Source organism: Electrophorus electricus, unplaced genomic scaffold (genome assembly GCF_041902795.1).
Source record: "Electrophorus electricus isolate QZ-2024a unplaced genomic scaffold, ASM4190279v1 Scaffold51, whole genome shotgun sequence".
Taxonomy (NCBI): Eukaryota; Metazoa; Chordata; class Actinopteri; order Gymnotiformes; family Gymnotidae; genus Electrophorus; species Electrophorus electricus.
In genome coordinates this window covers 456,244-480,245 of record NW_027658769.1, presented here as the reverse complement: position 1 = coordinate 480,245, position 24,002 = coordinate 456,244, and the positions used below count along the sequence as shown (strand labels likewise).

General features: G+C 39.4%; 1 non-coding gene across 1 annotated transcript; it reads right to left on the bottom strand.

The window, feature by feature from the left end:
• Positions 1 to 23,446: 23,446 nt before the first annotated feature.
• Positions 23,447 to 23,520, bottom strand: trnai-aau (transfer RNA isoleucine (anticodon AAU)). Its single transcript has one exon. It is a non-coding gene; the product is annotated as a tRNA-Ile (tRNA).
• Between the last annotated feature and the right edge of the window lie 482 nt (positions 23,521 to 24,002).

Here is a 24,002-nt window from a genome sequence, read left to right as displayed (position 1 = left end):
CACACGTGCAGCCTTCCGTCGGTTGTCCTCCCATGTCTTTCTCCGACATTCACCCAGGGTCTCTTTGCTCAACTCCTCCTCCACCTTATGGATTCCCATTTGGAACATACAGAGACATATGACCCAGCAATGTGTATTCGGTATCTTCAGCCGACAAAGAGTATATATATATATATATATATATATATATATATATATATATATATATATATATATATATATATATATATATATATATATATATATATAGTTATTGTTCTTCTCTGCGTTCTTTCTTTCTTTTTCAATCTGAGATGTTGCAGAGCCTCATTCCAATCCCTAAAAGGCAATCTCTATCTAAAAAGGGCTCATATCAAAATTTAAAGTGGTGTGTTAGTTGTAACAGTCGCCAGCTGTGTTGATAACTCACTCTACGATGCGCTGACACGGTGGAATCTTCCAGCTGCTTACCGTCCTCCTACAAAACAGAAACCTGCTTAACACACTGATATCCAGCTCAACAGGAGGATGTCTTACAATGTAGGTCGGCTCTAAAGTGGGAGAATTGCTGCAACTAACTTCAAAAGGATGAACGCTGTTCTGCCAAAAATGCATCTCACTTTTTTAATCGTATCTTTTTTAAATGTTTCTACTACTGTTTGTCTTGTTTATTCTGACTAGCAGTTGCTATCACACCACGCGACTAGAATGTTATACGTATGACGCCGCATGGTTACAGAATTCAAAAGATTACAGCTCGGACGATATTGAACGCGCGTTAAAATACGCTCATGAATGAGTTTAACAGACACCTGTTCATTTCAACACACTGGGAGAAATTACTCTGCTCACAGAGCTTAGTAACGCGTTAGAGGAAAATTCGCTGCTGCACTTTAAAACACTGAGCGTTTTTCTTAAAACACATAAAAGGTGCAAGATCACGCGTTGTCGTGTGAGCACCTCAGTCGTAAAAAGGGCTGAGTTGTCATGAATACGTTATGATCAGGAGTAGTCGGCCGTACTGCTGCGACATCCGGTCAAATCAACCGTCCTCTAAGAATCAGCGCAGTACTAGTTTTGGTAATAGCAGCATCTATGGACATAAACGGCGGGGAAACGGATGGTTTCTTTCTCGTCAACGTTATAGTCCATCACACTTGCTCCTATAGATCGGGATAAAATCTCCATACCAAAACCTCTGTGCATTGGCATGATGAAAATTTAGAGCACGCAAATCCTTCACTTCTGAAACAGCAGAAATTATGTAATTTTACACAGATTAAAAAACCCCTCAACGTTAAAGACTGCTGTTGACGGAGTTTTAATGTAAATATAGCAGGTTGGGGAAGTGTAACGATGAGCGGTAAGGAGGCGGACGCATTGTGTGGAAAAGAGTGAGATTTATTAGGGGCAAATCCAAAGTCCAGGGTCAAATTATTAACATGGAGAGTCCGAGAATTCACGATAAACTAAAGTAAAGAAAAGTGCACGAAGACAAACCAGGGATGCAGGCTATAACATTGGGGCGAGGATAAACATTCAGGCTTATATTCACATGCACGGAAGCCTCGATTAACAAACAGCAGCTGGACTTACAATAAATAGCAACAAGACTAAACTAAAACAGGGCTTAAAAACATGGTCACATGAGCATTAAACCAGACACAAGTGCAAATTATGAGGGGTGCAGAAAACGAAACGAAGGAATGGAACCACAACAAGGGAGTAAATCAAAATAAAGACACTAGACAGGGAAACCGTGGAGACATGAACGCTAGGAGGGTGGTCAGTGGTGACAGGAAGCTTGTTTCAGTCATGGATGTCTTTGGCAAAATGAATGCAACTAAAATGCTTTCCTCATGTGTCCTAATAACCAAATAATAACCAAGTTGTTCTTTATTTCTAAATAATATGCCTTTCGGAAATTGTATAACTGCTTGTGTTATATTACTTTCTTTTATTCAGAAACACAGGAGACTCAGGTGAAAAGTGTGATGGAAATTATACACTTATTATTATATCCTAAAACTTGTCTCACCTAATCGTAGTCATCAGTTTATTAGATAAATGCATACCTATTTTTCTGTTTGTGTTTCACATGTTCCATCCCTTTTCTCTTCTTTGAAAGAAAAATTCCTTAACTTAATCAAAGACTAGGATTAAAAAAATAAAATAAAATAAAATCATAGACAGGTCAGCTGAGCCCACTCCCTTGTCGTAATGTCCCCATATTGACAGTTAAATACCACATATTAAATACAATAGACACTGGAGTGTCTTGTTTTTCTCTGAACATTCCACAGTGCGTCTAGAATTTTAATAGTTGTTTATTTCTGCTGTTTTTCTGCTCTTATTTGAATTTGTTTTTGTCTTAAGGAGAAAAAAAAGGCGTCAAACGAGACCTGTGACCCCAGGGGGAAATCGTGGATCAGATGCTTCACACCAAGTCACTGTGTAAACAACACCAGGTTCATGTTTTAGTGTGAGGAATGAGTGCAGGAGTGTTTTGAAAGAGCAAATACAAACACTAACAAGAAGAGAACAAAGAAAACAGGAAGGAGAAGCTCCTATCCTTTTTGAGTTACTTACTGAGTTCATTCTCATAGCAAGTTCATTACACCTTGTGTACTTGTTGTAGTGAATTTTGCTGTTTCTATATTGGCTGAGAGAAGGAGCAGACCTGTTCCATTTACATTTAAACAACAGAATCTTGTCAGTGGAGGATGTACTTTCTCAAACCTTTTTAACTGGTATCTTGCCTCTGTGTCTCTCTGTGTTCGCAGGACAGGGACCACTGCACGCCTCGCACCAGAACACCTTTCCAGTGATGACTCCCCTCGTGTGGAATTAGTTCACAGCTGTTTAGTCTTATACTTATCCACAACTAGGATTAGTCCATTTACTATTTCTTAGAAGTGGGGATCAAGAACATTGGAAGACGTGAGTAGTTTTTTGGAGCAATACAGATCAATACATAAAAACAGGCAAATGACCTGGTTATACTCAAATACATCCATAAACTTATCAAACAAAGTAATGCTTAGGTATGAGTTTTCTTGACTTCGTGACTTATTATGAAGCTTAACTTGTTATGAACTGACACATGTGATAATGTTCACACATTTAGCTGCAATTCTTTGTTTAACTTCAGAGGGTTAAATGGAGCTCACTCAGATGATGGTGTTGACTGCTTCAAGGATTTTCACTAGAAGTTATATAACTGCAAGTTATATTACCGATGTCTAAGTGTATGCAGCGCAGAATTCTTTATTCGTAATGTAATACACGTCCTATTTAATTCTACAAGATAAACAGGTTGGAAAATATTTGTGTCAAATAGATTAGACATAAAGCCATGCAGACATTGTAAGTGGACATCAAGGAAAAATATAAAATAACAGAATAGTATAGCATACAGTTACAGGGTATGCCTGTTTTCATTGATTACTAGGGAAGCTCTTTGTCTCCCTCTTGTGGCCATTGTTGTCTGAGCCAACAACCATATCAACATAAGTGACATGAAGTTATAGAAATTAATTAAAACTGAAACGTATTTTTATAAACACGATTTGACAGTGTGTTTTACATATTCTGGTTGAATATGACATTTGTGTCGACAAGATTATAAAAAACATAACCATACCTTTACCTGATACTTATATCCAAAGTGACTTACGAGTGAGTATAACTTGAGCAATTGAGGGTTAAGGGCCTTGCTCAGATAACCAACAGTGGCAACTTGGCAGCAGTAGGGCTGGAACCGGTAAGCTTCTGACTACATGTCAAGTATCTTAACCACTGAGCTACCACTGATCACTGCTGGGGGTCACCATAAATGTTAGAATTTAAAATGTTGGATACTAAACTATTTAAAAAAAACATTTTGGGACATTTATTTATTTAATTTCCCCTAACCTTTGACAGCACGGCTAGTACAGACCTCTGTATATCCATCTTCTTACCCCTTCTCTCTGCACACAAAAAATAAAACACATTGAGAAGAGACTAATTGCCCAAAGGATAAAAAATAAAATGACATATATAATGATAAAAGGAAAAGGTAACTAGATAACAGTAGATGTGTTAATATAAAATCAAAAGTCATCTAAACAGAACTCAATGCAATAAGTGTGTTTTGAGATGTTTTTGTTTTGCTGTTGTTTTTGTTTTGTTTTTTTTGTTTTTTTTTGCCTTCAAGTGCTAATGCCATTATGAGTTGCTAGACCATGAAGACATTTAAAGACATTTAAAGAATAATAAAATAATTAGATTTTGCTGTAAAAGACAGATGTCATGTTCACACTGCACAACTGCACTGCTTAATGTGAGCAGACATCTGGCAGACACGCTTATCTATAGCAACTTACAGTTTCAACTATATTACAGAGCTAGGTCCATATAGCGGTAGGAGTTTGATTCAGTTCAGTTCAGCTCACTCAGGCTTTCATTTCTGTTTTCTTGTCTTCAGGTTTTGTTTCATTGTCCCTAATAGGTCCAACTTGTGCTTGTCTACTCATGTCTCACTGTCCTCCTTTGCTTGATGTCACAACTTCATTGATACCTAAAGTGAATGTTGGAAATATCACATGTTCTTTGAGTAGGAATCAAACATCATTGCTCTAATACACTGGACTGATAGTGGACTCTGCCGAGGTACACCTACCCCTGATGTTGTGATGTTACTGAGCCTCATCCTGTCTCAGATGCCTTGGCTACTCCCATCATCCCCTGATGTCCCCTGTTGTAGCCCACACCACCTCCACTCCAACCAGCTACTCTCTGTTGCCCTTAATGGACGTTCTCTTGCGACTTGGGTCTCGGACACATGCACACAAGTCTAGAACCTCCAGAAAGTTGGACTAAACATTAAATGCTTATTTCATTTTTTTATTTATGTCTCTCTTTAAACAGCCAGAGGAGGATGGGACCCCCTTTGAGTCTTGGTTCCTCTCGATGTTTCTTCCTCATGCTCTAGGGAGCTTTTCCTTGCCACTGTCACCCTTGGCTTGCTTACTGGGGGCTTGGACTTGGACATTTGAAAAGCTGCTTTGTAATAGCACCTGTTGTAAATAAAATAAAATAAAATACAATTTTAAAAAGTACTTTATAAATAAATTTTGGGTATTTGATTTTTATATGTAATCTTAAAATGTATAAGATAACTAAAATTTGTTTTTTAATCATTACATTTTTTCACTTAAAACAAAAATATAATTTGGATAGTCCCAATAATCTAGAAAAATCAAATCTCATCATTACAGTGCCAACAACACATCAACATCACCAGACTTCAAAGCACTTGTCTGAGAGGAAGATTTGTATGCCTGTAAATCTGTTGTTGAAGAGCCTATAAAATCAAAATAGGCGTTTAAATTTGAAATTTTAAACTAAAATAAATACAGCCTTATTTTACATGCCTAAACACACACACACAGTTACCTCACAGTGTGAATATTGTTGTTGGTGGAGAAAGTATCATAGATCCTCTTTGCTGACACATCAGTGATGTCATAAATCACCGCCTAGTAGTACAAACACCTGTAGATTTATATATCAATGAATTAAATTAATGAACGAATGAATGAATAAACGAATGACTGAATTAGCAAATGAATGAATAAGCAAAGAAATAAATAGTATATTTGTGTCAGTGGACCTGAGTCATTAATGGCCAGATAATTATGCATTCTGACATTTTAAACAAAATATCATTTCTTTCAGTTCTTGTACACATGACTTGTTATCTATCAGGCATGAAACTGTAAATCATAAAGAGTCTGTTATGCCTTATTTCTCTTTTTAATGAGAACATGTGTTTCTACAAGCAGTCTGGATATTTTGTAGACCACAGAGGTCCATCTTGCCAAGTACAGGAAGTGATCAGTGAACCAGGCAGCCAGTGAGAGAGGTCGTCATTTCCAAATAAAATCACCAAGAAAATCAAGCTTTTTGCTGTTTGCTTTTGAAAAAAATAAGTCCTTGAAGGAACAAAGGATATGACTGAATGAGCAAAGTTACATTTATATAGAGCCTTTCAAGGAATGCTTTACAATGCTTTACAATGAACACACACAGCTTCTATGTTCAGTCACATGCCGGATTTTGTGTTAAATTGTGAGAAAAAGAGTAAAATGTGTTATATCTATGTTAGTGTTCGCTGTGCACTCAACAATCAAGACTCTCTACACATCCCTCCTCCCGCTTGTCCACTCACTCCAGGATGTGGGCTTTGTGCTGGTGTGCGAACAGCATCTGCAGGCAGTGGTTAGTGAGCTGACAATGGCTAAGGTCCAGTTCTGACAGCCGTTCAGAATGTTCCAGAAACAGTGCCAGTGACCTACAGGCCTGCTGGTCCAGCCGGGTCTGACGGAGGATCACCATCTTACCCAGAGCCCGGGAGAGAGCCACAGCGCGTCTCACACACTCCACATCAGTCCCCACACAGAGAAGAGACAGGAACTGGAGCAGCATGGCTTTATTGCTGCTGAACACACTCAACATTCTCCAACATGTAGAGTCACAAAACACTAACACACTCACATAACTACTAACATTAATGCTATTTACACACATTTTGTTTCAAATGATAAAATTATTTTCCCTTTTCCAGAATGTTTCCCTAGTTTGTGTGGTGTGGAGTCAGTGGCTTACTGAAGGGTGACTGTGTGTAAAATGGGGAAGAGTTGCCCTCACAGCCGTGTAGAGTGAGCTGTGTGTGTGTGTGTGTGTGTGTGTGTGAGAGAGAGAGAGAGCTCTCTGGATGACCATGGAGACGACTCTGCAGTCCTCAGTGCTCAGAGTCAGTGTGTGTTTCTGTGTGTCTGCTGTGAGGTCCAGAGCAGAGCAGCAGGAGAAATCCAGTCTGTGCTGCAGAGCAAAGAGCAGATCTGTTGCTGCTGCCCCCTGCTGTAGTTCAGAGACACTGTAGCAGTGGAGCAGCCTCAGCAACAGCAGCCTGTCAACACGGAGAAAACAAAACACACACAGACAGTGGCAGGGCAGTTAATTTCAGGTTAATATAAATATTTCACCTAAATTTAACAATTTCCTCCAGAAAGTCATTTTATTCTGAAGTAAATATCCATGGATATTGCTGATTACCTGACAGGAGTCTCAATAAAACCTAAATGATGCTGGCACAAAATGACTTTTGAGGAAACTCGTGAAAAACACATAAACGTACATAAACATTTATATAACACTCCCTAAACAGACCAGTTCTGTGTTAAAATTCTGATTGTGAGAAAAGTTCAAGCCTGAGACGGGAGACGTGTTAGAGCAGTGGCTCAATGCTCTCCAGCTCCGCCTTTGGTATGGAGGTGAAAAGCAGGCTGAGAGAGACTGCTGTGCAGTGCTGGAGGGTGAAGCGCAGGGCAGCACAGTGGACAGAGTCCAGCTCTCTGCTGTTCAGGTTGATGCAGTTCTCTGCTGAATTCAACAAGCTGGACACACAGTGAGCAGAGCCAGTCTGATAGATCTCTCTGATGATGGACAGTACAAAGCTGGAGCTCAGCCTGGGGAGAAGACACACACACACACAAAAACACAGACACACATTTCCAGGTCTCATGCTGTACAGTATAATTAAAGTGTTTGGACTGTTACTAACTGTGTGAACAATCTGAGCCACACAACACATGACTGTATTCTCTCACCTTCTGATCTGAAGTCTGGCCAGTACAGGCAGAAGGTCTCTGGGATTTTGTTACTTAATGTTGGGGATGTGTAGTGGTCTCATGAGCTGGTGGAAGCTCGTCTACTTTGTCGTAACGTCACCCTTTCGCCTTGCTGTCTGGATGTGTACTGTCTGTCAGACTAGCAATTCATCTACACTTCTCACAGATAAAACTGCCACTAATGACGAAGAATAAACATGCTGCATTCAGTGCTCTGAAGCAGAACATAAGTCATGATGAAAAAGCAAAATGTTAACATTACTCATGTTTGTGGTAGTTCCTTAGATATAGTTTGTGATGATAAAATAGTTTTCCATGGAAGTTGCCAGTTTCCAGGTAGAAAGTAGTTAAATCCAACAAAACATTTGTTAAACAGATAGAGAGCAGTAAGAGCTAGTATGCTGAAACTACCTGTTTCAAAAACAGGAAGCTTCCTTATGAAGGAAAGAGGTTCTTATGAACCTCAGCATTTTGACAGCAAGTATTAACCATGGCTATAAAACCATGTGAATAATTCAGTTATGGGATTAATCCACAAAATAGAACATCAAATCTAATTATTTGGCCAGTACAGGGTTATGCAATATTCCTTCATCTCAGCAAAATGCAATAGCTTGACTTCCTTAACTGATTAATAATTAAAAAATATCTTTCTTGACTATAAGAATATAGCTTACCCATTAGAAAGATTAAACATCCAGTCAGCGTGTATCCTGGCATGTTAATGTAAAAGGCAGCTCCTACTGGATTTGGGGAAAGATTAGTAAAAGATTTCAAGTATCTGCAAAGCAGAAAATTGCCTATTCAACAGGCATGAATGATCTGCTACCGAAGTAGTTGTGTTATTTCCATAACCTAATTAATATCATTAGATCATGTTCTATATTACCTATATTGTTATATTAAAATGTTCCTATTGCTTTTTTGCTTCACAATTGTTACACATAGTTGCTGCACCTGATACAAGGATAGGAATTTCAATTTATTCATACTGGATATAAGAATCATTAATGGCTGCTGAGTGAAGCACTTTCATTGAAAATTCATCCACCAATTTTTTTTTTTTTTTTTTTTTTTTTGTAACCGGAAACAGGGCACATCAGCCAGGAATACATTCCAGCTCTGTTTTAGAACACTGGCTGTGATTCATTACATTTTGGCAATTGTGAAAACAAACTGGATGATACTTCTAAAAGTAATTGTGTTTGCAGTTTATTTGCACAGTTACATGAACAACACTGGTAGCATAGTCAACAGGCTTGATGGTTTTCCAGTGCACGACACCGTGATACCTGGGCTGGCCCAAGCCTGTGTGGGGCCCTATGCAGAAATCTGAGCTGCCACTGACATAACATTGGTAAAAAACAAATAGAAATAAATACATGGTCTTTGGCACCCTCTTGGCGGCCTTAGCAGGCTCTCATTTTGCTTATATGGTGGGACAATTGTTCTGCTGTTATCCTACCTATTGAGCAGTCCTACCTAGATTTAATGCACTTATGTACATCACCCTTAGTCCAGGTTTCTGGTGTTTATTTTAGATGCATTTTTGGTTGTATATATTATAATTAGGCTACTGTGGACAATTGTATACCGTATAGCTACAGCACCTGTACTTCACACACATGTAGTAATCGGATCTAGAAAGTTGCCAACCCTATTAAAATATTAAGTTTATAGTATAATATTTGAATCAAACAGACAAAGCATTAATCACAATCATTTGCATGATGATTAAATCTTGAACCAAAAATGTATCAGAGAGCTGTAGTGTTTTTCACAGACACACACCCAATAAAACTGTGCTTGACCATTTCTTGCCCTCTATATCATTCTCTGCAGTTTACTGAGAAAGACCTGACACTGGGTAATGCCATTGTCTATTCGAAGGCCAAAACAACAACAATCTTGGTTATCAAAGATTCACTCCACCCTGACCACAGCCTGTTCTTTTAGAAGCTATGCAAAAACCACCATCGCAGCTTGTGAGTACAAATCTAGCCTCTTAAAAATACTCGCCTGGAATTAAACCTAGCCGAGGTCCACAACGAGGTGCAATTTGTAAAAGGACGTTTTTTTTCTCTCAGAGTTAGAAATCTGGAGAAATAAATATATGAATTTATTACCCCCCATCAGTGGACCTTTAGAGCTTTATTATTAAAAATAAGACAGACAGATGAACAGACAAACGCAAAATGTATATATAATATTTTTAAGTATTCGCCATCTGCACCATTACAGGAATGATGTGTGTGTGTGTGTGTGTGTGTGTGTGTGTGTGTGTGTGTGTGTGTGTGTGTGTATGTATGTATGTATGTATGTATGTATGTATCTATGTATATGATTATGTGTGAGTACATGTATGTTGGATTGTATATGTACACGTATTAGAGTGTGATATTTATCGTTTATGGATTGGCTCTGTATGGATTTTATCAAAGGTGTCCACTCTAGATTATTGGTTCTGTTATTGATTAATTCTGAGAATTATTCGATTGATATATATACTCTATCAATAGATTTTTCTATTGGGTGACACTAATATTATTTTTTGTTTTCCAGTTCATGAATATGTTTTTTTGTTTGTTGTTTTTTTGCAAGAATATTTTTATTATATCAATATAATAATGTTATACATAGTATCCTGTCATATTGGTTGATGATATGTCTCCTAGGAGACATAAAGATGGTGTTGGATGGATATGGTTATTTAAAGCATGGGATATGTTGGTGATGCACTATATTGGACTGTTTGCACTTGTGTAGCATGTTGTCTGTTGCACTGTTGTTTTTATGTTGCACCATGGCCCTGGAGGAACGTTGTCTCGTTTTTGTTGTGTACTTGTATATATAGCTGAAATGACAATAAAACCACTTGAACTTGAACTCGAACTTGATGACGACTTGCCAAAATTGCTTGATAGGTGTGCTCTGCCACGTGGCGTGAATGTAATCGTCAACTGTGTTTTGAGTAAAGTATGTACAGATTGCTGAGCTTGTGAAACCAATTTTAAACATCCAATGTGTAGTATAATGTACTCTGTATTATTTTGTACTGAATGCATTGTAGGTTAGTGTTGCTGTCATGTGGTAATTATTATTACACATTTTAATTCAAACTGCAGCGTCGGGGGCTAGTAATAAATGTTCCTCCTATTGTCTCGATGGGAGAGTAACTGTGAGATTTGATTTCACTATTATTCTGTATATCTTAGATAATAGGTTTTTTGTATTAAGAATGCTTGTTTATAAATTCTGATATGGATGTAGGTATCGGAATTGATTTTTGAACACATAGGTGATCTTAGCTGATGGTATTGTAGGAACTGGGGGCTTTCTATAGCATATTTTGGGGCTAGTTGTGGGCGTGACATGAAACAAGTCTTAGGATAAATATGTTTAAGGTTTGTAATGCCTTTTTCTATCCAAGATGTAAAGTTTAATATTTTTGTTCATGGTAAAGCCTGGATTGTTCCAAATGGGAGAATGAATAGTTCGTGTGAGTGTGGAGTTTGATATCTTGTGGAATTTCCACCAAACTGTTAGTGTCATGGCCACCTTCAAACTGTTGAAACATGGATATTTTTGAATATGAGTCTGGGCACATTTGAAACACCTGCCGCAAACATTACTGACATTATATCTTGTTTATGTGATTGGCTGTGCTTCTCTAGCCACAAGTACTTTTTGATTTATTTATTTTTTAATTTGGTAATTTTATATATAACAGCAACAACTGACATCTTAAGTTTTATGACAAAATGTGCAAACAAGCTGGTCTGAGAGGTGTGTAGCGGGATATGACTCAGTGCATCTCTGGTGCTGCTTTTGATGAGTACAGTGTCATAAGTGTGTCTGTCCAGCAGCGCAAAGAGGGGATACAGCTTCTTCTCCCGGAGGTTTCCGATAAATATGTAGATATGTTAGTATGTAATAGAAAGACAGCTGTCCATCCTCATAGTCTAGGTACATGCCCACATTCCTGGGCAATTGTGTCAGGGGCAGAGGGGTCTCAGGCATGGTGCAGGTGTACGACTTCTGGGTGCTCCTCCAGAGCACCCAGAAACCCTCACAGTGGGTTTCTCAACTTGCTCAGACTCAAATCTCAATATCGGCATCCGAACCGTCTTAGAGAGGAACAAAAAACACAACTCATTTGATTAAATTGTTCCAGTATAAATATGGTTATCAAACATGCTTTTAAAAATATACTTCCATGGAGATGGTGCCCTACAGGGTAGTGTTGGAACAGTGTGTACAGGCTTAGTGTCATGTTGTAGCCCCGCCCCCTCCTCAAAGATCTTGGTGTGTCTGTGTTCGTCTGTGTTGCCACACCCTCTCGTGCCGTTCACCTGTTCTCTGTTATGTGTAATCGGCTTGGATGTATATATGTCTCGTGTGTCATAGTACGTGTGTTGGTGTTTGAGATGTGCATAGTATTTGAGCTTTGTTGTATGTTTTGCATGTTTGCAAAAATAAAAGTGCGTTTCATCGTGCCTCGTCCCCGCATCCTGCTTATCCTCGCAACGTCACAACTAGACCACTTTAGATGTAACTTAGAACCTCCAGTGACCTCTGTATGTGTTTCTTTAGTTGTATGAGCTCCACTGGAGGACTCTGAATAGTTGACAATGGAAGAGGGGTATATCAGATTCACCCCTTCTGCCTCGGTGTGACAGATTAACACACTGCATTAACGTTTAGAAATAAAAACATATGGTAAACACAGTCTAGAAAATATTACCTAGTAACAATTCATTCAGTATATGAACTGTTTTCTGTGTCCTTATGTCTATAAATTAAAAGTAATAAAACATTTAAATGATAAATAAATTACAATGAATGTATAAATGTTCACAAATAAGAAACTACATTGGTCTGCACTTTTCTCCACAGATTCAAGGAACTCATGAAAGTTGGAAGCTATAAAAACACATAATACAGAATTATAGACTGACTGATGTGTGAGCAGAAAGATCACTGTGATGTTCTCATATCTAAAGCACTCAAAGCATTGATGTTGTGTAAATGAACTGTGATCTGATTGGTTTAAGGAAATAGATTCACCTACTTTGAAGTTCAAGTTTTTATCAAAAGGTTAGAACTGGTTGACTATACTTTGTCTGTCCTGCAACAGGAAATTTAAACATTTATATCCAAAGTATTACGCGATAGAAATCAATTCAAGACTACCCGTTATTGACCGCTAGATGGCGGAAGATACGAAGAAATAAATGAGTCCAGAGCCTCCTGCCCGACTTTACGGTGAGACTCTGCTTTTACGTCATTAAAACGCTAAAGAAAAAAGGCCGCCATATTTGTAGTTCCACAACGTGAAAAGGCGTCATTTTGTATGCCGAAGAATGAATAAACACCATGCCATACCTTGAAGACGACGAAATTGCAATTTATTTAGCTAGCCATAAGAATAAGAATAGCTGTTTAATTTACATAATCACAAATATATTGCATGTACATACAGCTACATTTCAGTCGATCAAAAATGTTTCACGTATTTATAACCGCAACTTTATGTTACAGTGGTCATATCAGAGATTTACCAATATAAAACGCAACAGGTGTCGTGTTCTGTAATAGAACATTTTAACATTTATATCCATATTACACATAACCAAGGTGTAATATAACCATATGTACTGAACAGACATGAACAGCCTGTGTATTGTGAAAATACATGTATGTGTCTTCTACAGCAATTACTGTGCCCTGCACACTTTATGTTTGGCATGAAGTGTTTGCTTTTTCCAAAGCAAGTAATATTAAATTATTCTCATAGAATAAATTTTACAAAGACATGGACTTCTCGGTTGACCGTAGAAATATGTGGGGTTTTTTTGTATTTAATTTATTTAATGCGAATCGTATGTAGGTTACCACTGCTAAGCTTCACCAATGTCAAGGTAAGACCTCGAAAGGACGCAGAAAATTATTTTAATAACAGCTTCTGCTGATTTATTCAATAACTGTATGACACCGTTTGAGTGTACGTACCGACTGAAAACAAACTCAAATTATTAGAGACACTCTTACTGCGTCTCCACATTGAAACATATCAGTTAGTTAGCTAGGCTGGCTAACTAGCTTAGCTTTATTAGCTAGCTAAGCTAATGGCGAAGAGGATTACGTTAAAGAACCCCCGGTCTACAGTTGTGCACATACAGGAAAATTAATGAATAGCATGGTAATACACGCATTTATTGGAACAGTTATGTAGCTAATATGCATTTGTAGTATGTGCGCCTGGCGTAGAAATGAGTCTTTGTTAGCCCATTAAGGCTATCTTAGCTAGGCTAGTTCGAGCAAGCTAAGTGCTGGTTGCTATGACAACGGGCTTGGTGTATTTTGCGAGCTTGTCAGCTACATGAGACAAGTGTTTATCGCTTTACTGCTGCGGTGAACTGTTATTATTGTAACACTCTGCTAATGCCAGATGTGTAGAATAACTCACTAGTGATGTTTACTTCGAGACTTTGGCAGTTTTAAGATGGCTAGAGAGCGAATGAGCCAGCTAGCTGTCCAAGCTAACATGCAACCTTCTGTACATCCCGGGTACTCCCAGCCCTTATCAGGACCCCACAGTTCCCTTTGAGAACTCCCTGGTATCACGATCATAACTTTGGACAACCAGTTGTCATTCTCAACTCATGTTTCAGATTTCCCCTTTGTAACATACGAAGGATTCGGCCCCTTCTCTCGCAGGAAGCTACCCGGGTGCTTGTGCGGTCTCTTATGATCTTAAAGCTGAACTACTGCAACTTACTACTTGCTGGTCTAGTACTACTCTAGTACTTATTGTTTATTGCACTTATCAATGTTTAAGGTAGACCTTATGTATTTCGTACTTCTTGTTAGGAACTGGTTCAAAGTGACAAGTCCTTCAGTTTCGATCTCCTCCAAGTTACCCTCTGCCCTCCGTCCTCTGTAGCCGGATCCGGGGAAGTCAAGAGATACTGACACCAAGGTAGTGAATCAAGAGAGTTCCACTTTATTGAGGAAAGCACAGAGTATATATGTGTCCTATATCTACTATCTAAATCTACAGGATGATGGGGAAAAGTGAGGCATGTTCTAAGGGTCTACGTAGAAAGGAAAGGGACAAGGTTATTAAAGATTAGATGTTCTCTGCATGAACGAGCCACGAGCTGTTCTCTTGCCCGCCATTAGCCACTCCTGTCCTTAAAGAGAGACGGAGAGAGAGAAAGAGAAAGGGAGGGGTAAAGGAGACAAGAAGAGGGAGCGGATGACCTAGGGCGACCAGCTTGTGGTCAAGCCGCCATGTCATGGCTGATAGGCAGAGACCTTGCGTTGGGTGCCTGAATAGAGAAAGGCTCCAGTATCTAACACTTCTAGGCATCAGCAGTAATCCCTGTATTTCTACAGTATTCTAGATCATTGCTATATTGGACTCTAACCTATTGGACTGGCTAGGATGTATTCTATGAATAAATAACAAAGCACTTTTGTAAGTCGCTCTGGATAAGAGTGTCTGCTAAATGCAGTAAATGTAAATGTCCAAGGAAAGCCGACACTAGCAGGCAAACCGAGCATTGCACAGGCCATATTTGAAATTCCCACAATGCTTTTCTCACCGAGCGTATGTCGGGGCAATAACATCAGTTGGTCCTACCAGACAATTATCAGCATGACGAGAGTCTTTCATATCAATAAATTCTGACAACACTTTGAAAGTGATAAGCAGTGGTTAGCTCGAAAGTTATTCATAAACAAGCACGTTGAAAATTACGAAACAAGAGACTTAGATCAGCTGTTGTCTCTATCGATGGTGTGGGTGACCCATGTGTTCTTAGGATGCAGGTAGGGTCTAACGCCTTCTGTGCTGAGTTGCTGTTTCCATATTTTAAAAATAGAACATTGTTAAACGGCATCTGTAATAGTTAAGGAAAATGTGTTATAAGTATAAAGTGTTACAGTAAGTGTTTTGGCCCCTGACTGCCATTAGGACAAGACAAGACAACTGCACACTACGTTATCTTATCTACTTGTTAAATCAGCCTGAAATTAAGATACAGATAAAAGTGTTGATTTTTATACTAACATTATAACAACTTCAGCCAAAGTATTCAGAATGTAAATGTTTGGTCTAGCAGATATGGCCCACAACTGATGCAGAGAGTGCATGACATGGCAGAGGGGATTCATGTTGGCAAAATGCCCTCCTACGAATTAGTCCCAAATACTGAAGCAAAAAAGAGGCCGAATTCATCTGATGGAAGTAAGTCTAAAAGGGCTTCTTGATGATGTTACCCTGGTGACTTGCATTCTTTCCAGATGCTCAACAACCATTAAAAGTAGTGCATTGCTAAAAACTACTACTTGTTGTGCTGGAGGTGTTGAAAATATGGTTTCCTTGTCATTGTCAGTTTGATTTTATAAGGTTCTACGTGGGTATCGATAGGAGCTGAAACTGTGCATGTGTTGCCCCTCTGAGGAGATGAGCCAATGAGGAAGATGCCCGTGTTCAAATTTGACTCTAGACCACGCTTTGAGCCGGTGCACTTTATCAGCGGTTGAAGTTGCAGCAGCATTGGCGGAGTGGGACGCAATGGTGAGAAGGAGAACGAGAAGGATCTCAGGAGTGAGAAGCTGAACAGCGGCAAGCAGCGGGAGGCTGGAGACAAAGCCTCTCCTCTCCCTTCTCTGACACAAACACAGTCACGTGTTATATACTCACATAATCCAAAATCTAGCATCTTTTATTTGCTGTTAGCTGGCGAAGAGTAATCAGTATAGTCAGATTCCTTTAATGTAAACACTTGGGGAAATTCCTGCCATGAGATCACTTTGGACACAGGGAAGATCTGATAGTAAATATTATGACAGGGTGAGGTCATGACTGCTTAGAAAAGTTTATAATGAAGGTCATGAAAGGTCAGTTTTGACTAATTGCAAAAAACGCCATGTAAACATTAGAATGGGAAAGTCAAGCGGTCTGAGCGAAGCGAACTGCGAACGAGACATGGAACAGACTAGCCAGGACCAATATTTTGAAAGGGATCAGAAGAGGATGACATCAAGAATCATTCTGATGATCATGTGGCGCACAGTCAAGCAAATTGCAGCCAGATACAATGCTGCTGCTCCAACTAACATGTCTGAAGGCACACCATGGGTCCTCTGAAATCAGTAGATGTTTGAACAGAAGGGCTTACCTATGTATTGTGACCAAGTGCATCCCTTCATGCAGCTGCTTAAACTATGGCAGAAGGACACTTTCAACAAGACAAGAAACCCTGCCGCAAGGGTTGTATAATCACGGATTTGTTCCAGTATCAAGACAGCAAATTTTCAATGTTTCCCTGGCCTTCACAGTCCCCAGATCTTAATCCTATAGAACATCCCTGGGTAAAGGTATAACAGGCAGTTTAGAACATGTCAGTCCCTCCAAGTAATTTAAGAGAAAATATCCTATGAAGATTGGACCAAGATTCCTGCAGAGTATTTTCAGCATATAGTGGAAACTATGCCAGAAAGAATTGCTGCAGTTCTGGAGGCCAAAGAAGGTCCAACATGCAATTAAATGGGTGTACTTAAGCCAGATACACTGTGTCCTATAATAGGATGTTGCTGGAATGTATGTGGATGTTGTTGGAATGGCCGCAGAGTTGCGGCAGCAGTACAGGTAGTCTGTGATCCTTTCCCCCATCCGAGTGAGTTTGCCCTTTTACACGGGGTCGAGTTATGATGTGAATGTTTAATTACACAGGATGGATTGTGGGTGACAGAACCGAACAGCCTTCAGGATTCAAATAGAGAAAGGTGAAACTTCTCCAGCCTTTGAGTTAATCACAGGACTATTGCATAGCAATTAGAGATAACAGAACAGCTTTCGGGGAGGTTTGGGTGGGTTGCCTTATCCGTCCCTTTAACAGAGTAGTCACAATTCAAATTTCCCTTGTTCCATTGTTTACAAGGCATTATACATGTGGTTTGTTTATAGTGCACGGAGTAATATGCAGCGAGTCTGGTCTGTCTGCTTTGGAAGAGAAACATTTGGCCAAAAGAGCAAGACACAGCCAGGAGGATGATTGGTAAGAGCACATCATAATATGCACCTTAAAGCTGTGCTCTACAGCTAGGTCCTGTTCCATGACTGCATATATAAATTTACTACTGACATTGCCATTTATATCTGGCCATTTACAGTGCACTCTTGCTCAATGCAGCACTTGAAGCTGATTTTCCATTGTGTAGTTATTATGTTCAAGAGATGTTTGACCCGGTCAGGGTGACACACTTTAGTGAGGGCAGCAGTATCCTAGAGGACACTACAGACAGTGACGGAGACATCTCAGAGCGCGAGGTGAGAGGTTGAGTTTTTTGTTACTCTCTCTACGACATACTTTTTATGCCAGGGACTATTGTCCAGTTCAGCCCAATTTAATTTACTGCCTTGTATTATCATATATAAATTGCTGAACATCTTATCACTCAGTTTCAAACATCCCCTCAGCTGTTTTAAGCCATTTCGGTTATTCAGAAGTACTGCTAAATGGATGTGGTGGGAAAATGAGAGCACATCAAACACAGACAGCTTTATGCATTGAGTAGTAAAGAGTAAAAGTTTATTGAGTTTGTAAAGGGAAAGAAATGTGAGTTCCACCTTCCAACTATAACTTTTCTAGGATACGTGATCAGCCATGGTGAAATCACTACGGATGATAAGAAGATCAAAGCCATCTTCCAGTGGCCCATTACTATTATAGTTAAAAAACTCCAGAGATTCTTGGGATTTGCAAACTTTTACCGATGCTTCATATGGAATTTTAGCAGCATTGCAGCTCCTCTCACAGCCCTCCTGAAAGGAGCAATGACCAAGCTACTTTGGAATCAGGAGGCTGATCAAGCTTTCAGGAAACTGAAAGAAGCTTTTACCACGGCTAGCATACGTCGACATCCTGATCCTTCCATTCCATTTGTCGTGGAAGCTGATGCTGCTAACATCGTGGTAGGAGCTGTACTTTCACAACGATACGACAAGTCCAAGTTACAATAGATGATTAAATAGACAAGTGTATATAAAATAGATGATGGAATAAACAAGCCATACAAGACACAGTCATCCCAATGGAATGTCTGTCGGGAAAACATTACCTACCTTGTGCTGTGACCATCTGTTGAAGTGGGCTCATTCTTCGCTGGTTCAGGGCTATGACAAGCGATATTTATAAGTATGTTTCTTCATGTTCAATTTGCAGTCAAAGCAAGATGTCTAAGACCCTACCCACAGGAAAGCTCATGCTTCTTCCCGTACCAGAAAGTCCTTGGTCTCACATCACCTTAGATTGCGTTACTGACCTCTCTGTCCTCACTGTAGTTGATGGATTCTCCAGGGGTGTGTGGTTCATTGTGTTTCCGAGTATGCCTACAGCCTGCCAAACTGTGGAAGCCTTGTTTAACCAGGTGTTCCGTATATTTGGCATCCCAGAGGACATAATATCATATTGGGGACGTCAATTCACATCTCGAGTTTGGGCTTCCTATATTGAACACATCGGGGTAGCTATTAGTTTTACATCCACAGTCAAATGGCCAATTCCTACATTGTTTTTATATGAACAATCCATCAGACCGGTCCAAGTTCCTCTTATTGGCAGAAATGGCCCAAAATTCACTTACTAGTTCATCCACTGGCTTGACTCCTTTTTATTGTATTTTAGGTTATCAACCTCAAATGTCCCATGGACTTCCATATCAGCTGGTTTCCCCGCTGTGGATGAGTGGATGCAGCGGAGCGAAAGGGTATGGGAGGAAACAGATCAGTGTATTGTATGAGCTCTCTGAATGTATAAGGAAATTGCGGACAGGCACAGAGGGGAGAACCCGATATACCAACCTGGTGACAGAGTGTGGCTCTCTACACAGGACTTCCGCAAGCCGGGGTCATGTCGCAGGTTAGGTCCCAAGTATATCGGTCCATATGAAATTACCAAGCACATTAATGAAGTCACATATCAACTCATCTTACCTGCTCACTTTTGTGTTTTGAGGTCATTTCATGTGTCCCTTCTTAAGCCTGTTGTTCCTGTTGTGGCCTTTGGATGAGGTCACCCCTGAGGTCACTCCTGTATTAGGTATGTTGGTTGCTGTCATTAGAGTGTATTGTTTCTGAAGGTTTTTTTGCATTATGCAATGCCTCTTCGCAGAGTGTGATTTTCAAGAACTTTAGTAAGCAGATGACTTATTTGCATCACCTTTTTTGGTAGGACAAAGCCCATCCATGAGCCAAAGGAAGCTGAGGTAGGCCCCATTCCATGAAAACACAGGGAGTGTGTGAACCAGGATACCAACACAAGCATACATGCAAGCTGACGCCTACCCTTCCTTTGTCCAGTTGTTTGGCCAGTAGACAACTAATGAAAAACATTTCAAAAGGGTTTATACAGAAGCCAATGTTCAAATGGCTCTCTGTGCAGTGAGGAAACATATCATAAGGAAGTGCAAATTCCACTAAAGTTTAAGTAGGATCACTGAATTCAAAGTCTAGAGCACTATTACACTATGACTTCTAACAATAGCGTAAAAACAATAATGTCTTATTCGTTTTTAGAAAGGAATGTAAAAGTTTATGAAATATTCTTAAAAAGAGGACAATTTGATAAGGAGCTTGGTCTTGCACAGCTACCAAAACCCAGGACTGAACTAGGAGTCTTTTGATATTCAATCTAACACTCACCCAGCTGAGCTATTTCAGCTAGTGACTAAATACTTTTGCCTGGTTTCGTTCAAAATGTTACCAATGAATGTAGGTCATGTTCATGTCAGAGGAAACTGTCACCTTTATCCCTGGTGAGCTAGTGGCTAGGATTCTCTTTCAAACTTAATTTTTATGTGGATTAAAAAGAAATATGAATACCTCTCTTTATGACCTCCTAATGCTCATGCATACCAAGTCTAGTATGCATACAAACATCGTCAGTATACTAGGAATACAGAATTTGAAAAATGTTTGTCAAGCATCTGAGCTTTATTGCTGGTGGGTGAGTGGCTAGGATTCAACACTTTCACCACTGCGACTTGGGCTTGATTCCTGGTCAGGGCACGCTCTTTTTGCTCAATTAAAAAAGAAGCTTGTATGTGAAAAAACAAACTTCCTTTGAGTCAGATTTTAACTGACAGACTAAGGATAACAGTTTTAAATTCTACAGTCCTCCACTCTACCAACTAAGCTATTGAAGGCAACAGACATGTAATCCCATAGGTCCAAACACCAGTATGTTGGCAAGAAACACGGCCAGTTATGAATGTTTGAATTGTTAAGTTCATTTGACACGAAGAAACATTGCATTGTACGAGTTGGAGATGTTCAGCTACCAACAGATATCTCTTGATTACATTTGGATGCATACTGGACTTTGTGTACAATCAATAACTACTGGTACTAACTCAAAGTATGTTTCCCCCTTCAGTTTTATTTTATGCCAGAATAAAGACTTTCTGTCTTTAGAATTCTACATGACTCAAACTGAGATGCAGCAGATCACTTAGCTAGAACAAAGGGTCTTGTACTACAATAATGACTTTTGCATTATTGCCCATAAGGTCCACCTCTTTTTTCTTTAACCCTCAGATCATCCCGTAGATGTTAGAATTATTCTAATGAAATTATAATTAACATTTTAAAAAATTCATTAACATCACTCTTAAAATAACTTTTACCTTACAAATTATTTCTTTACCAGCAAATTTGAGTTGGTATGAATTAATCTATTAATTTTTCGTTATTATTTCATTAAATACATGCCCCCCCGCCCCCTACAAAAAGAATAACAGTCCAAATGAAAGGTCTAAATGAATCTTTGCAGTAACAACAGTCTTTTATGCTCTTCCAACCACCCCACCTCCCCCCAGTGGACACACCATGCTCCAGTACATGATTCTGGAGTGCTGCGCTATCTGTGCTCCCCACTAACTCTTCCTACCTGCTGGGGTTTCTCCTTCCTGGACCTGCCTTAAAATGCTTAAAATGACAGCACCTTGCCCTCCATTTACCTGCAACATTCTGCACTGTCACAAACAATATTTATGTGCAGATTAGCAGATGAACCTCACCTGGATGATCCACATTTCATTTCTTTGTACTGTTATAATAATGAGTTACTGTATTTCTACCCAGGTGTTCTATTCAGGTGAACTGTGCTCTGTTTCTATCTCCTATGATGTCTTTGTGTAGGAATGCTGTAGTGTATCTTTCATGCTTACAATTTGTCAGCCATCCTCTACCCAACTCATCTCTGGCCAGGTTTATCCAGGGTTAACCGAAGGAGGATGAGTTCCCTTTTGAGTCTGACACCTTCCAAGTCCCTTCCACCATTCCAGTGAGTTTTTCCTACTGTCACCCTTGCCAATGTCATTTGGCTTATTTATCAGTTGTCACAAGGTGTTAACGTTATTATGCACATGTATATAAAATGTGTATATACTCTATATACATAAATATATATATATATATATATATATATATATATATATATATATATATATATATATATATATATATATATTGCAGTTTGGATTGGATTATAAAGTGAATTTCATTGGTGAGTACTATATTTTTTGGTGACAAAGTATAATCTAATCTTTACAAAGCAGTGACCAGAAAGGAAGAGCTGGATGAGGCTTTGGTCCCCATGATAGTTAGAGACACACAGCCATTTAGCTTAGTTGAGGATAAAAGCTTCAGGGACTTGGTAGCAAAATTGGATTCAACTTATATTCTCCTAACTAGGAAGGTATGTGTGGTGACATGGATACATTATGAGAGTAGTATTAAAAATATATATAATTATTTTCTTCCTTCCCTTTAGACTGTAAAGGCCATGGTTGAGGCCAAATGTCAATAAGAGAAAGAGAAGGCCAAAGCTGAGGTCCAGAAAATTCCTGCAATGAGTTTGTCAGCAGATATGTGGACATCTCTTAATGTAGATGCCTTCTTGGCTGTGACCTGCCATTTTATAGATGACAACACATTTCTGAAGTCTACACTACTTGGTGTTGTGAAATTCCTGCAGGCGCATACGGCTGAAAATTTGGCCTGTGTGAAATCCTCTCTTATGGAAGAATGGGGAATAAAATAAAGTCACATGTCTGGTTACTGATGGCACATCTAATATGATTGCCTGTGGAAATAGCTGAAGCTGCCTCATGTGCTTCAAAAAAAAAGAAACTGAGGTTGAAACAATGTGTTGGAGCGATTAGTAGAACTCAGGGAGCCTGTGGGGGCAGATTTGGCGGGTTTACAAACTGATATTCCTGCGCTGATCTCTGATGTGTACAGTAATGTATGTGGGTGCCGGTCTATACTGTATTCTTTTCACAAGGCAACTGTGGAGCTGTCAGACCTCAGTGGCAGGCATAATCATATCCCAACACATTTCAGACTAAAGGATTTGAACTCCCTGGCACTGCCAGACACCTAACTGGCTATAATTTGATGGGGAGGATGCAGGTTGTCTGCATGCCTCTGGAATGACTTCTTTGACCTATTCACACAGCGATCGAGAGCCTTACACTAATGCCAGAGTCCCTCTGATTTCATACTTTTCTCTGCATTGTCCAAGAACAATGCAGAGAAACAAGCACAAAACCATGGGTAAAGTTTTGTAATCAAGAACACACTCTCATGTACTTGGAACATGTCTTAGCAGATTGTGAATTACAAGCAATGTTATAAGCAACACAAGTTCAAAGAGGTGCCCTGTTTGCAACAGGTGGTTTGTTGACAAGGGGTCATTCATCAGACAAAACCCACATGGCCCATATGGGGATTGAACCCATGACCTTGGCGTTATTAGCACCACGCTCTGACCAGCTGAGCTAATTGGCCTTTCTCTGTTCATTTTGCACTTTTTGGTGCAGCACTGAAGGGAACCTTTACATGAAATTGTAGACTTGGTGTCAACGAGATTACGGCCACTTTTTCGACCGAGCATAGGTGAAAGTTGACACTTATTGTTCCCTCTGACAAATGGTTATTCTGCAGCCAACTTTTGAATTAAACTTCAAAAGCAAATGTGGAGAAGCTTTTGTTAAAGAGCAATTCAGTGCAGTTGTACACAGTGACGAAATCATCAATTGCAAAGTCCACTGAGCTTTATTGCTGCGAGTTACATAGTGCTGTCTATTACACCATGAAATCTGCCATAACAACAAAAATGTAATGTCTGATTCTGTGAGCCAAGGAATATAAACCTTTTAGGGACATATTTAAAATATCAGATTTTCTGCCTGAGCACAGAGTAGGCATTTTTTTCTAGCTTTAACCATACGTCCTCTTTCTTTGGAAATCTGTGTCATTGCTGCATGAAT